Genomic DNA, 15,669 nt, shown 5'->3' on the forward strand with positions numbered 1-15,669 from the left:
CGGTGGCTTCAGAATGACCTTCTCTCAATTGATGGAGCTCGCCTTCCATCTTCTTTAACTTCTTCGTCAGGTGAAGGACTTCCTTCTTCAGCCGCTGGATCGTCGATTTCAGCGGGACCCCCAGGGGCAGGGGGAGTGCTTCTGCAGGACACTGCCATCGGAAGGCAAAAGCGTCAAAATATGACTCATTGCAGGGAGGAGATCAGAGAGAAGGAGGGGGGGAGGAGAAGCCATCCGCAACAAGAAATTCAACTTTATTGATTGGATGATTTTTGAAGACAAACAGAAAAGAAAAATTGCGACGAAATAAAGGTACAAGATCGGAGGTCTCAGACCTCGGGGGCGGGGGTTGGAGAATTCGGCGTTCCAGACAAGGGGGCTGCGACGGCAGTGGCGGCTGGCGAAGGACTGGTCTCATCTTCAGACTCCTCGCCTAGGAAGCTGAGGTCAAGCTCTGAAAATTTTCTGGCCACCTTCTCTTAGCAGAGCTCGAACCCCTTTATGAACGCTTCCTGGCCGAATTGGACCTTCAGATCCCTCATCTCCGTGGAGGCCTTGAATTCCTCTATCGCAAGGGCTCTGGCCTCCGAGACCAGGGCCGGAGTTTGCTCGATCAAGTTGGCGACCTCGGCCTCCGCCTTCCTCACCGATTCCTCCAAGATCTGCCTCTCCTCCTCTCGGGCTCGCTTCTCTCTTTCCAGGGCCTCCTGGAGGGTGGCTACTTCGGCCGTCTTTGCTTGGAGGCGAGCAACCTCGGTCTGACAGTGTTCCTCCACCTGGAGGATGTCCCTCCTCGTGCAGCTCATCACCTCGATATAGGCGAGGAGCTGGTGCCCAATCTGCAAGGGCGGCTAGGGAATTAGAGCAAAGGCCGAATAGCCGTGTAAATGAAGATCCGCTTACCTCAAGGAAGGACCCCAAAGTGTCCCAGGCCCGCTGCTCAGGATCGACACGGTCGATCCTCTCAACGACTTCAGGCAGAATGTAGCCGTCGATCAACTGCCTGATCAAGTCCCTATCGTTGAAGGGATTCTCCGACCCCTCTTCGGAGCAGAGGGACTCGTCCGCAGCAGTTCGGCGGCTACTCGCCCTGTGGGCCACTGATTTCCTTCTTCGCCCCACGGTGGGGGCCTCCATGGAGCGGACCCCCGAAATGGGGGCCCCAGTCGGCGGACTCTTCGAGGAGGCTCGGGGAGCCGTTGGCTCGGCATCCGAGGGAATGTCGATGGCCGGGGCCGCCTGGACGGGTGCAGCTAAGCTCGACTCCTTCGCCCTAGCCCTCTTCGCCGATCTAGAGGTCGCAGCACCCTTTCTCTTGTGGGCCCGAAGGCCCCTGGCTAGCATCCGCACTGCTTCGGCGTCTATTCTTAAAAAAAAAAAAAAAAAAAAAAAGGGAAAAAGAGAGAGAGAAAGAAAGAAGAAAAAGAAGTAAACCAATCAGTCAAAGAGCAAAAAAAAAAAAAAAAAAGAGAAAAAAAAAGAGAGAGAGAAAAGGAAGGAAGAAAAAGAAGTAAACCAATCAGTCAAGAGCAAAAAAAAAAAAAAAAAGAAGAGAGAAAAGAAGGGAGGAAAGAGAGAGAGAAGGAGGAAGAAAGAGAAAGAAGAAAGGCGTGAAAAGAGAAGATAAGGTAAAAGATGAATACTCGCTGGATCCTGGGGACTCAGGCCGATGTTGAAAAGAAATTGCTCCCTCAGAAGATTGGGAAGGGAAGGAGCGGAGTAAGCTAGAAGCTTCCGGGCAGCCTGGAGGTCATCCTCCCCAGGCTAGGGGCCCGACGGACAGAATCCCTCAGAGAGCCCCAAGGGGGCAGGCCCAGTCTCAAGGTCGGGCAGTGAACAAAGAGATATTTCCCCTTCCAATTGTGGATTGAAGAAGAGGCGCCTTTCAGCAACCCCTTCTTGCCGAACTGGGGGGAGAAATACCACCAGTCCTTCGTCGAAGGATGGCGTTTGAAAGTATAGAAGTGCCTAAACAGGGAGAGGGACGGTTGGACCTCGACTACGTGGCAAAGGAAGAGAAATCCTATCAAAAACCTAAAAGAATTCAGGGTCACGGAAGCCAAGGAGATGTCTAAGAAGCGGAAGAGGTCAACAACAAAGGAAGAAAGCGGAAGCCAGAGTCCGACACGGAACGCTTCCTGGTACAGACAAAAATGACCGAACGGGGGGGTGCTGGCCCGGTCAGAAGGGCCAGGCAGCTCCAGGTCGTACTCCGGAGGAACTCCATATTGAACCCTTATCAGAAGGAGTTCCTCCGAGGTCAGGGAACATGGAAAGGTGCCCGGTGCAAAAATCGAGCGAAGCCCAGCCCCAGATGCGGGTTCATCTACAGAGCAGGGGACCTAGGGGTTTGAGGCGGAAGAGCTCCCAGAACTGCAGGGAGCGGAAGAGCCGGACGACATTTCGAGTAGTTTCGAAGGAGGGCTCTAAAGGTCCCTAAGGAGACGGACAGAATGGGGAACGAGAGGCCACAGGAAGCTAACTTGGGGGGATGCAAAAAAAAAAAAAAAATAACTACAGAGAAGAAGTCCCTAGGCGGTGGAAAGAAGGTTGAAGGTGCTGGAACTAACCTATGTCGCTCTGAGGGACCCGAGGGACGAAGACAGAGATGATTTGGAAGACACCTACGGCTCGAGAAGATGCCCACTGAAACAGGGCTCTCGAAGAGAAGGCAGACACTGATAGAAACTCTGGGATGGAGTAGGGCACCTAAAGGTGGGAAGATGGGTTTAAATAGACCCTGGGATTCGGCGCCATAATGATCACGAATCCCCCCAAGCCAATCCACAACAGGCACGTGTCCCACTCCCTCCGGCAGGCGGCTAAAAGCGGCTGATGAATCAGTAGGGCCATTATGGCACCATACCTGGGCCAGTGTACCGGCGAGAATTTCGAAGGGTCGCTTCGTATCGCCCCGATCCGAAAAGACTCCAGCATGCACACATTTAATGCCAAAATATCTGGGGACGGTAGTGCACAGGATTCGAGGGGACGGTTTCGGCTGTGCTCATCTCTCTCTGTACTTCCTTCATTCAAAATTCAAACTCGAAAGTAGGGGGACTGGTGTTGGGTATAAAATACCCACAGCCGAAGTCCTCAGCAGAATCTGCGCAAACAGACTCCGCCCGGACTCCTATGGGAGCCGGGCTCAGTCCTCAACATCAGCTGCCGGTAAGCCTTGTCCGGACTCTTACGGGAGCCGGACTTCGCCTTTAACTTTAATTGCAGGAAGACTCCGCCCGGACTCCTACGGGAGACGGGCTTCGTCCTCGACTCCAACGGCTGCAGACAGACTTCGTCCGGACTCCTACGGGAGCCGGACTCCACCAACAACTTCAACCGCAAACAGACTCCGCCCGGACTCCTACGGGAGCCGGGCTCAGTCCTCGACATCAGCTGCCGGTAAGCCTTGTCCGGACTCCTACGGGAGCCGGACTTCGCCTTTAACTTTAATTGTAGGAAGACTCCGCCCGGGCTCTTACGGGAGTCGGGCTTCGTCCTCGACTCCAATGGCTGCAGACAGACTTCGTCCGGACTCCTATGGGAGCCGGACTCCGCCAACAACTTCAACCGCAAACAGACTCCGCCCGGACTCCTACGGGAGCTGGGCTCAGTCCTCGACATCAGCTGCCGGTAAGCCTTGTCCGGACTCCTACGGTAGCCAGACTTCGCCTTTAACTTTAATTGCAGGAAGACTCCGCCCGGGCTCCTACGGGAGCCGGGCTTCGTCCTCGACTCCAACATCTGCAGACAGACTTCGTCCGGACTCCTACGGGAGCCAGACTCCACCAACAACTTCAACCGCAAACAGACTCCACCTGGACTCCTACGGGAGCCGGGCTCAGTCCTCGACATCAGCTGCCGGTAAGCCTTGTCCGGACTCCTACGGGAGTCGGACTTCGCCTTTAACTTTAATTGCAGGAAGACTCCGCCCGGGCTCCTACGGGAGTCGGGCTTCGTCCTCGACTCCAACGGCTGCAGACAGACTTCATCCGGACTCCTACGGGAGCCGGACTCTGCCAACAACTTCAACCGCAAACAGACTCCGCCCGGACTCCTACGGGAGCCAGGCTCAGTCCTCGACATCAGCTGCCGGTAAGCCTTGTCCGAACTCCTACGGGAGCCAGACTTCGCCTTTAACTTTAATTGCAGGAAGACTCCGCCCAGGCTCCTACGGGAGCCGGGCTTTGTCCTCGACTCCCACAGCTGCAGACAGACTTCGTCCGGACTCCTACGGGAGCCGGACTCCACCAACAACTTCAACCGCAAACAGACTCCGCCCGGACTCCTACGGGAGCCGGGCTCCATCCTCAACATCAGCTGCCGGTAAGCCTTGCCCGGGCTCCTACGGGAGCCGGACTTCGCCTTTAACTTTAATTGCAGGAAGACTCCGCCCGGACTCCTACGGGAGCTGGGCTTCGTCCTCGACTCCAACGGCTGCAGACAGACTTCGTCCGGACTCCTACGGGAGCCGGACTCCGCCAACAACTTCAACCGCAAACAGACTCCGCCCGGACTCCTACGGGAGCCGGGCTCAGTCCTCAACATCAGCTGCCGGTAAGCCTTGTCCGGACTCCTACGGGAGCCGGACTTCGCCTTTAACTTTAATTGCAGGAAGACTCCGCCCGGGCTCCTATGGGAGCCGGGCTTCATCCTCGACTCCAACGGCTGCAGACAGATTTCGTCCGGACTCCTACGGGAGCCGGACTCCGCCAACAACTTCAACCGCAAACAGACTCCGCCCGGACTCCTACGGGAGCCGGGCTCCATCCTCAACATCAGCTGCCGGTAAGCCTTGCCCGGGTTCCTACGGGAGCCGGACTTCGCCTTTAACTTTAATTGCAGGAAGACTCCGCCCGCGCTCCTACGGGAGCCGGGCTTCGTCCTCGACTCCAACGGCTGCAGACAGACTTCGTCCGGACTCCTACGGGAGCCGGACTCCGTCAACAACTTCAACCGCAAACAGACTCCGCCCGGACTCCTACGGGAGCCGGGCTCAGTCCTCGACATCAGCTGCCGGTAAGCCTTGTCCGGACTCCTACGGGAGCCGGACTTCGCCTTTAACTTTAATTGCAGGAAGACTCCGCCCGGGCTCCTACGGGAGCCGGGCTTCGTCCTCAACTCCAACGGCTGCAGACAGACTTCGTCCGGACTCCTACGGGAGCCGAACTCCGCCAACAACTTCAACCGCAAACAAACTCCGCCCGAACTCCTACGGGAGTCGGGCTCCATCCTCAACATCAGCTGCCGGTAAGCCTTGCCCGGGCTCCTACGGGAGCCGGACTTCGCCTTTAACTTTAATCGCAGGAAGACTCCGCCCGGACTCCTACGGGAGCCGGGCTTCGCCTTTAACTTTAACTGCAAGTAGACTTCGTCCGGACTCCTACGGAAGTCAGACTCCGTCTTCTATTCCGACTGCGGGAAGACCTCGCCCAAACTCCTACAGATACCGAACCTCGCTACCAACTCCAACCGAACTTCGACCGACAAGTCTGGACCCCCTGGCAGGCCACAGTAACGGACAACACTGCTCCACTCCCTGCGGCGGACTCTACGCAGCTCCATCACTCCCTGACAGGCCGCAGTAACGATCACAGCACTACTCCACTCCCTACGATGGGTCTCGCGCAGCTCCACTACTCCCTGGCAGGCCACAATAACGGCCACGATCCTGCTCCACTTCCTACGACGGATACCGCGCGATTCTCCCATCCGCTGGCAAATCGTGACAATAGACGCCGCCCCACTCCCCGCGGCAGACTCCACGTGGCACACTTCGGTGATAGCCACGGGTCCACTCCACTACTCTTCACAGCAAACTCTGCCTGACCCTGGGCGGCTCACTGCCAGACGGTTACGGATGTTGCTATCAGACTACTGCCCCCTCCGCCTATAAAAGGAGACCCCAGATATGTTATTCTATAAGCTCTAATCTTTCATCTAAAAACTCTGCTAAATTCTTCGTTCGAGCACTCCATTCTTGTTGAGGCAGAGAACTGACTTGAGCGTCGGAGGGTCTTGCCGGAGCAACCCCACCTCCGTTTAGACTTCCTTTGCAGGTCCCGGCGGCGACCGCGACTTCTCCGACTCCAGCTTCTCCGGCGCAAGCGGATTTTTGCACCAACAAAAATCATTGACCTAATCAAGGGATATTATAATCAAGGGATATTATAAGAAACCATAGGAAGGCTCTCTAATTCATTGACCTAATGAATTCAAAAGCCCTAGATCTTTTTAGATTATTTATCTTTATAATTAATTAATTTACTATTTTGATAGTTAGTAATCCAACAAACAAATTCTCCTCTTTTTCTTTAAAGCTCACTTGAGCAAGCATTTGAATATATTTTGAAAATCAAATTCCTCATGGGATCGACTCATACTAGTCGGATGTGCTATATTGCACACCATGCGCTTGCAGTAAATTTAAGACACATCAGTTACTTCGATTGGTATCGGAATCTATTTCTATGCTACCGATTGAGATTCGAACCTATGAGGTCACACACATTTTATGTTTCTCTCCGATCAGATAGATGATCTGAAGAGTCCCACTAGACTGAGACTCTGATGAAGAGTCCGACTGGATGGGGACTCTGCTGAAGAGTCCTACTGGATTGGGACTCAAGTGAAGAGTCTCACTGAACTAAAACTCTATCATTAATGAAGGATTAATTAGTAATTAGATCATTAATTAACTCAATTTGATTGAGCATTAAAGTCTGGATCAAGTCTGATTGAATTGGATTCAATCAGGTTAGATCTGATTAGGTTATGAGATGACCTAATCGGTAAGAGAGAATTGATCCTAATTTGATCGGATCTATGGCTTAATTAATTCACTGATTTGATCAAATTTAATTGAGGTTATAGGAGCCTAATTAGATTAGATTCATCATATTTTATTTGGGTCTAATTGGATTGGATTTGAAAGAAATCCAATTGGTTAAATCCTAAAGTCCCAAATGAATGGGACTCTCTCTCTTGCGCCACCCAAAAAGATTCACACCTTTTCTTATTGCACAAAATTAGTTTGTGTAAGAAAATCAGAAGCTAACATAATTTTTATCACCCACTTTGGATAGGTATTAGTTGTTTGGATTTGAATTCAAGTAGGACTTTGAATTTGAACCAAACTTCTTATCCTACTCTACCCACCCACCGACCCTTGTGAAGGTGCTTATTTTGTGCAACAAAAGGAATAGTTCCAAGTTGATTTTCCATGCCCAAAACCCTCTAGTTGGCTCTTCTTTAGGTCAGATAAGGGTGAGAAAAAGTTATGGTTTAATTGAAATTCAAAATAGTTTAAATTGCAACAAACTCTGGCTCTTATCCTATCTAATCTGTTGATGCCGACAACCATAATAATGCTTGATTTTTGTGTGCCAACAACTCTGAGTTTTTCACCATGAGACACCAGAGAAAAAAAGAGGGCCTGAACATCCTTCTTGGGGCATGAGGTTTGGGGTGGGTTCATACCTTCTTGGCATGTGCAATGGAGGAGATCTATCTCCTCTTGGGTGAGAGACTTAGAATTGTTCTAGGATTTTTAGATAAAGAAAAAACCAAAGAGAAGATATTCTTTATTTGATTTTCTTCCACCATCTAGCATCCTCCTCTGATCTATCTTTGACATAAAAAAGAATCGAGGTGATCAAAGAAGGAGATCAAATCAGATCTGCCATCAGAAGCTGACTGTGCGAGCTAGCACTCCCGTAGAGGGCTGATCAGTCTGAGAACTTCGTGTGGACCATCTGTAGAGGTCGGATGTTTGTGTGGCTGTGAGTGATCAGAGAAAACTTTTAGATCTATGTTCTCAATTATGGAGTTCAATTACCCATGCTCAGGTATTGGGTTTGGAACCCTCACTGTGGTAGATTAGATCTATCACAATGTACTGATTTTTGTTCACATACTTGTTATTTTAAATTCAAATTTTTATGCATATAAATTTATGTCATAGATCTATTTGTAGGAGTTTTAAGATTAGATCTTATGCATGTATTTCTAGATTAAATAGTTTAATCTAATATTTTTTTGCTGTAAAATTATTGAAATACATGCATGAAACTCTTGTGCATCCCAACAATTCCACCTCACAAATTGAATTGGCTATATTGTTCTGCTTGAAACTTTTCTAGCAGATATCTCCATTATTTAGGATAAGAATGTATTCTGATATATTCTCTCTATTATTATGTCCAACTAAAAGTTGGAGTCAAATTTTATAAGTTTTAAGTCGGATTCTCAAGCCACCGATCCTTGATATTTCTCAAATACTTAAGGATGACCTTCCAGTGATTCTCATCCAGATCTTGCAGGTATTCACTCACTACACTTAGTGAGTATATCATATCCAGTCTCGTACATGGTGTACATAATAGAATAAATTCTACTTATAAACACTCTATGTACATGGACTGAGATAATCAAAGCAGCCTCTTAGATTTATCTCTATAGATCTTCATCCCTAGGATGAGGGATGCTTTTCCTAAGTCTTTTTATGGAAAATAGCAAAACTTTTATTCCCTGTAATGTATGAAATATCATTTTTGATTAAAAAAATTCCATCCATATACAAAACAAGAAATATACTCATAGAACTATTGACCTATTTGTATTTACAGGGTTCTTCTTCGTTCTCAACAAAGTTATGCATTTTGATCACTTATCCAAATACATGTTCCAACTCCAAAATATTTAGCATTACCATAGGAGAAAATATCTCGTTATGGTCAATATCATAACGTTGACGATATCTTTAGGAAACCAGACGAGCTTTGTAGGTCTCCACTTTCTCGTCTGCACCCTTTAATCCTATTAAAGATTCACTTACACCCTATGGGCTTTATCCTTTCGAGTGTATCAACAAGTATCCATACACCATTGACCTTGATGGACTTTATTTGGACTTTATGACTCCAAGCCACTAATCAGAGTTAGACCTCTGCATGGCATCGATGTAGATAATTAGATCCTTGTTGTTCTCATTGAGTTTCACAAGATCATGTCCTAAAACTTGAAACCGAAGTATCTATTCGACAGATGCAGTACTCTATTGGATCTCCTTAATGGTGCCTCTACAATGTATTCCAATTTTGATCTAATCAAATTTGATTCTATGGGTTCACTAGATTGTGTCGGTTCTTCTACTTGTCAAACTTCATAAGTTCCACATTAGAGGCAATAGTTCCTTCACCAAGATACTCCTTTTCTAAAAAGAATGCCGAATAACTTTTATTCTTTAGCAAGGTAGAAGTAATATCTCCTAGATTTTTTGGGGTACCCTACAAAATAATATTTATAGGATCAGAATTCAAGTTAATTGATTTGCAAATGCTTGACATAAATCAAACACTCCCAAACCCTTAAGGTAAGAGAGTATTAGCTTATATCTAGTCCATATCTCATGTAGTGTCTTTGCGACTGATTTGCTCAGAATCTAATTGAGAACATGACAAGCAGTCTTAAGAGCATAACCCTAATAGGAGACTGGCAAACTTGTAAACCCTCATCATAGATCGAATTATGTCTTACAAAGTCGATTTCAATAAGAGAGAATCCTATTTTCTTCTAGATATGTCAAAAATTCACTAGAAAGATGTTCTCCTCCTTGATCTGACCAAAGAGTTTCAAAGCTCTTCCTAGTTTGTTTCTCTACCATATTATAAAATTATTTAAATATTTTAAATAATCTAAATTTATGAGAAATATGTTCACAGATCTAATACATCAGTATGTATTAGACTCAAAATATCATTAGCTCCTTTATTTTTTTCAGCAAAAGATGACTTGGTCATTTTACCAAAGAGATATGATTGATAGATTGACAATGATTCACAATCATTGACTTCGATAATTATCTCCTGTTGATCCTATTCTTATTTATATGATCGAGCCTATATTGCCAAAGGTAGGCTTCCATGACATTATCTATACTAAGGGGTTTGTTTGGTGTGTATGTTATATTGACAGGCAGTATAAATGCCATTTCTTAGTGGTCCATGATTTTGACACCATTCATAATGATATCACACAAAATATTCTATATTGGTAATGTACATTCATCCTTGGCCAGAAGGCCTACGAAAATTACATTCATCAAAATGGACTATAGTGACAATCACTGAAAATAACATTATTAGAATTGAAAGCTTGTTTGATAATTCCTACAGCCAGAACAGGAACATGACTTCCAGCTCTAACATTTAGGAATCTTTTGCTATTTTCAATCTTTCTACTAATCTGAAGTCGTTGCAATAATTTTCATATATGAATCAAACTTCTGGTATCTAATACTCAGGTAGTAGTACCACTGATAGAGAAATCACTAGGTGTTATCACATAAGCACCATATCCAGTAATTATTTGTTGATTTCTCTTCTTTAGCCTGTTGGGTCATGAAAAACTAGATACAGAGAACAAATTCTCTTTTATTGTCCCTACTTCTTCTAAAAGAAGCACTCTGCCAGGCTCAGATTAACCTAAGGCTCATTTTGAAGGAACCAGATCTAGGGTTTCAGGGTTAGATCTTGAAACTTTTTCAAGATCAGGCAGCGAAAGACTAAAATAAATCAAAATTTATCTTATAAAATTAGAGAAACCCTAGATCTAAGATTCTATTACATGATTATTACATGATATTAAATCAAAAATTAAAATATAAAGAGCAAGAATTATATGTTGATCATATCAACATGTTTCTATACTACATCTAATGTATGTAAAATATAATAGATCAGATCTATTACCTTGCAAGTTAGACGTTCTAACTTTACTGATCCAGGCTTGAGGATGATGTTGAAAGGTTTTAATTCAATGACGGAAGCACGAATTTCAAAGTAATTATTATGAAATCAAAAAAATAAAACCTAACTCCAAGATCACCTTATCAGAAATTAAACCATATAATATGTATTAATATCAAATAAAAGATATAGAAACATACCTCTTATCGCTAAACCCTGATTTGTGCTTAGTTGCCGGCAGCAATCTGTCTGGGTTTCCACCAGGTACCCACGTGTTCACCCTCCAATGTTGATCCACACAGAGACTCAACCAACCCTCTAGCACTTATTAAAAATACTCTACAATTAAATTCTGATTTATCAGAATTTAAATGCAATTTGGGCAGAACCTCCTTTCTTGGCTTTACTGTCACACTGTTGGACCTTTTCTTGCCTTTCTTTCTTGCTCCTTGTCTCCTTAATTTTTATTCTAATTCTTTAAGACTTTTGGAGGATTTCTTATCCTTTATCAGGACCTTATCTAGGCTAGAGAGAAAGAATAAAGAAAATTGGACAAGCAGAGCCTCTTGTAAGAAAGAAAGAAGATTTCTGAATCACCCAGACTCCTCGGCGTGCACCCCTATTTATATTGCACGTAAAGGTGCAATCCAAAATATCTCACGCCCTCTTACAATTTATCTCACACTTCTTGTCTATTTCTCATGCCCCATAAATTAAGAAATGCCATGTGTACATCAAAGTTGGGTTGAAGAGACGCCTTATTTCAGAAAGACTCTTCGATCTTAACTTACGGTGTTCAGATAAGAAGTCACAAAGCTTCTCTTATTGGTGCCATCAATCCATGCCTTTGGATCTGGAAGGAAGCCCATCCAATGGCCAAGATAGATGGTGCCAACTTGAAGAATGGCGCAAGAGATTAAGGGGCGTGGATAATTTAAAACTTATCTCCCCATTTGAAATTTCAAAGGGGCGCTTCCAAGAGGTAGCTTATGGATTTAATCCTTATCTCTTCTCTTATTCTTCTACGATGAGTTTAATACTTAGAAGGACTCTTAGACATCTCCTAAGACACCTGAAAAAATATTCGTAGAATAAAAGTTACGGAGAAAAATAGGATAGACCAAGTTAAGGGGCGTCATCTCTTATCCATGCGCCATGTGACACATGCGCATGGATTTGAATTCTTACCACTTCTCCTAATTTTTCTACGAAGAGTTTAATACTTAGAAGGACTCTTAGGCACCTCCTAAGTCATCTGAAAATCATTCGTAGAATAAAAGTCATGGAGAGAAAATAGGAAAGGCCTTATCTAAAGGTTGTGCCAACTCCATCCATGCGCCATGTGGTTCATGCGCATGGATTCAAATCCACACGCCAAGAGAGAGACTCTTAGGCATGTGGTTCCCTGGTTTTTGGCACCCAACAGCAAGCTCAACTAAAACACTTCGAACCCACTTCAAGACCAAATCCAATTTGGCTCAAATTGGTTCTAAATTAGCCCAAATCGGAACCCGATTCGAATTCGATTCGAATCTAAATGCTAGGGTTTGCAACATGTGCTAGCATGTTCAACTTGCAAACATGGTTTAATCAAATTAAACCCATGATCAATTCTCTTTGTGTGTGACCCATTGAGTTCCATATCTAGCCAGCAGTGAGTCCAGGTACAATTTAAACTAATTTGGTTAGAACACAATCTAGCCGATTTAGGTCAAATCAAGCTGAACCATTTTGATCAATCAGAACAGCTTTTAATTAATGATCGAATTAAACTCTTTAATTTGATCAAACTTACAAGACATGATTGACGTCTAGCAACGTATCATGTCTATCTGGAAGATATAAAATTTTGATGAAAATACCAAAAATACCCTTCCATGGAAAATTACTGTGCATCTTGATCTTACGATCATCCTGCATCCCGAATATAAGTTTGGGTATGAAAAAATGTCCAACCCAATTTTTTTTTTTTATAAATTCACATTTCTCTTGATAATGATTCAATTTATGAAACATTAGAAACCATTTCTAATTTTTTCATAATGCTTTGATCAAAGTCTTCCTGAATCATTATTTGATTGAAGCAGATAGGATGCGATCTCCTCTTACTAGGAGCGATCGTTTCCATATTGACCTACTCACAACCTTCATAAGCAATCCATCATATCCAAAACATCCCGTACATGATTAAATCATGAATGAGTATGATCCAAAATATGGATTCATGCTTATAAGGTTCTACGGCAGTCTCAGGTCAAAAGATTTACATGCACAATTCCCACTATAAGAAAAAATCTGTTGACATGTAGATAAGACTCCATCAGATATTCTTTAATTGGATCAATTCAGTGAATTCATTCTCTAATGAACACTTACATCCTTATATTAGTGTCATACACAAGTAATTATGAGATCAATTACCCTCTCTGCCGAGCATACACAGGATATACCAGTCTTATCAAAAACATTGATCCCCTACTCAATGTTCCATCGACTAGGAATATTTAAAATTAGAGTTTTAAGGTTTTAGGTCTCACTTGGTATGATTGCATCATAACCCTAAAACCATAGCCCTAATTTATGGGGTTCATCAAAATAAGATGCAGCATATGATGAACTAAATGCCTTTATTTATTTAAAACATCAGTACATGAGTTGTCGGGAGATAAAAAAAAAATATCCATCTATTTATACATTTTGATTGGCTTATAGGGTATATTCCTTTCAATCTCCCACTTGCACTAAAGCCAATCTCCCTTATATTTCAACCCCATACAATCGAGATGGCGATCGAATTGTTGATGTGGTAAAGCTTTAGTGAATGGATCCGCTATGTTGTTCTTTGTGTCTACTCGTTCAATAATAACATCTTGTCTTTCAATTATTTCATGAATGAGAAGGAAGTGTCTCAAAATGTGCTTGGATTTATGGTGAGACCTGAGTTCTTTTGCTTGAGCAACTGCTCCAGTATTATCACAATAAAGTGATACTGGGTTCTCAATCTCAGGAACAACGTCCAATTCAGTGATGAACTTCTTCATCCAGACAGCTTCCTTGGCGGCTTCACTTGCAGCTATGTATTCTGCCTCTGTGGTTGAGTCAGCTACTGTTTGCTGCTTAGAACTCTTCCAACTCACTGCTCCACCATTCAAAGTAAAGACATACCCTGAAATGGATTTGCTATCATCTGGGTCTGATTGAAAATTAGAATCAGAGTATCCTTCTAGTTTAAGATCAAATCCACCATATATGAGAAAAATATCCTTAGTCCTTCTTAAGTACTTTAGAATATTTTTCACAGCCTTCCAATGATCCTCTCCTGGATCAGCCTGAAATCTACTGGCTATGCCTAAGGCATAAGCTACATCAGGCCTGGTACATAACATAGCATACATTATTGATCCTACAGCCGAAGCATGAGGAATAGAACTCATTCTATTTCTCTCTTCAGTTGTCTTAGGAGACATCTTCTTAGAGAGATGTATGCCTTGACTCATGGATAAATAACCTCTTTTACTTTCATTCATACTGAATCTTTTCAGTATTAAGTCAATGTACCTAGATTGAGATAAGCCTAGTATCCTTTTAGATCTATCTCTATAGATCTTTATACCAAGTATATAGGATGCTTCCCCCAAGTCTTTCATGGATAAGTTATTTGATAGCCATAATTTGACTGTTTGTAACATTGAGATATCATTCCCAATAATGAGTATGTCATCTACATACAGAACCAAGAAAATTAGGGCACTCCCACTAGTCTTCTTATACACACAAGGTTCATCCACATTTTTGATGAAGCCAAATTCTTTGATTGTTACATCAAAGCGGATGTTCCAACTCCTCGAGGCTTGCTTTAATCCATAAATGGATTTCTTAAGCCTGCATACTAGATTTGGTCTGTCATTTGAGATAAAACCCTCTGGCTGTGACATGTAGACCTCCTCTTCTAGAAAACCATTCAAGAAGGCGGTCTTTACATCCATTTGCCATATTTCATAATCATAGTATGCTGCTATTGCAAGCATTATCCGAATAGATTTGAGCATGGCAACAGGTGAAAAAGTTTCATCATAATCAATACCTTATTTTTGCCTGAAACCTTTAGCTACCAATCTAGCTTTATAGGTTTCTATTTGACCATCTGCTCCAATCTTTTTCTTATAGACCCATTTGCACCCAATAGGGTTTACCCCTTCTGGTGCATCAACCAAAGTCCATACTTTGTAGGTGTACATGGAGTCCATCTCGAATTTCATAGCATCCTGCCATCTATCTGAGTCCTTACTCATGACAGCTTCTGTATAGGTCAAAGGTTCGTCATTCTCAATGACTTGGGCTTCATTATTCTTAATAATGAACCCATACTTTATAGGTACAAGTCGTACCCTCTCTGACCTACGGATAGGAGTTATGTGTTCTAGTTCTTCATTATTTATGTGAATATTTGGTTGAAAAATATTTATTTGTTTTTGTTAAACTTCATTAATTTCAATATTTCTCCCACTGCCTCTTTCTAGGATAAATTCTTTCTCCATGAAAGTGGCATGCTTACTTACAAATACCTTTTGTTCAGTAGGGTGGTAGAATAGATATCCTATACTATCCTTAGGATATCCTACAAACAAACATTTATCTGCTCTAGTATCTAGTTTATGTCCAAAATTTTTTTTGACATATGCTGAACATCCTCATATCTTAAAATATTTAAGATTGGGCTTCTTACCTCTTCATATTTCATATGGAGTGCTAGATACAGATTTAGAAGGTACTCTATTCAAGATAATTATTGCGGTCTCTAAAGCATAACCCTAGAAGAAACTAGGCAATTCAGTGAAGCACATCATGGATCGTACCATATCTAATAAGGTACGGTTCCTTCTTTTGGCTACACCATTTAATTATGGCGTATAAGGAGGTG

Source organism: Elaeis guineensis, chromosome 1 (assembly GCF_000442705.2).
Source record: "Elaeis guineensis isolate ETL-2024a chromosome 1, EG11, whole genome shotgun sequence".
Lineage (NCBI taxonomy): Eukaryota > Viridiplantae > Streptophyta > Magnoliopsida > Arecales > Arecaceae > Elaeis > Elaeis guineensis.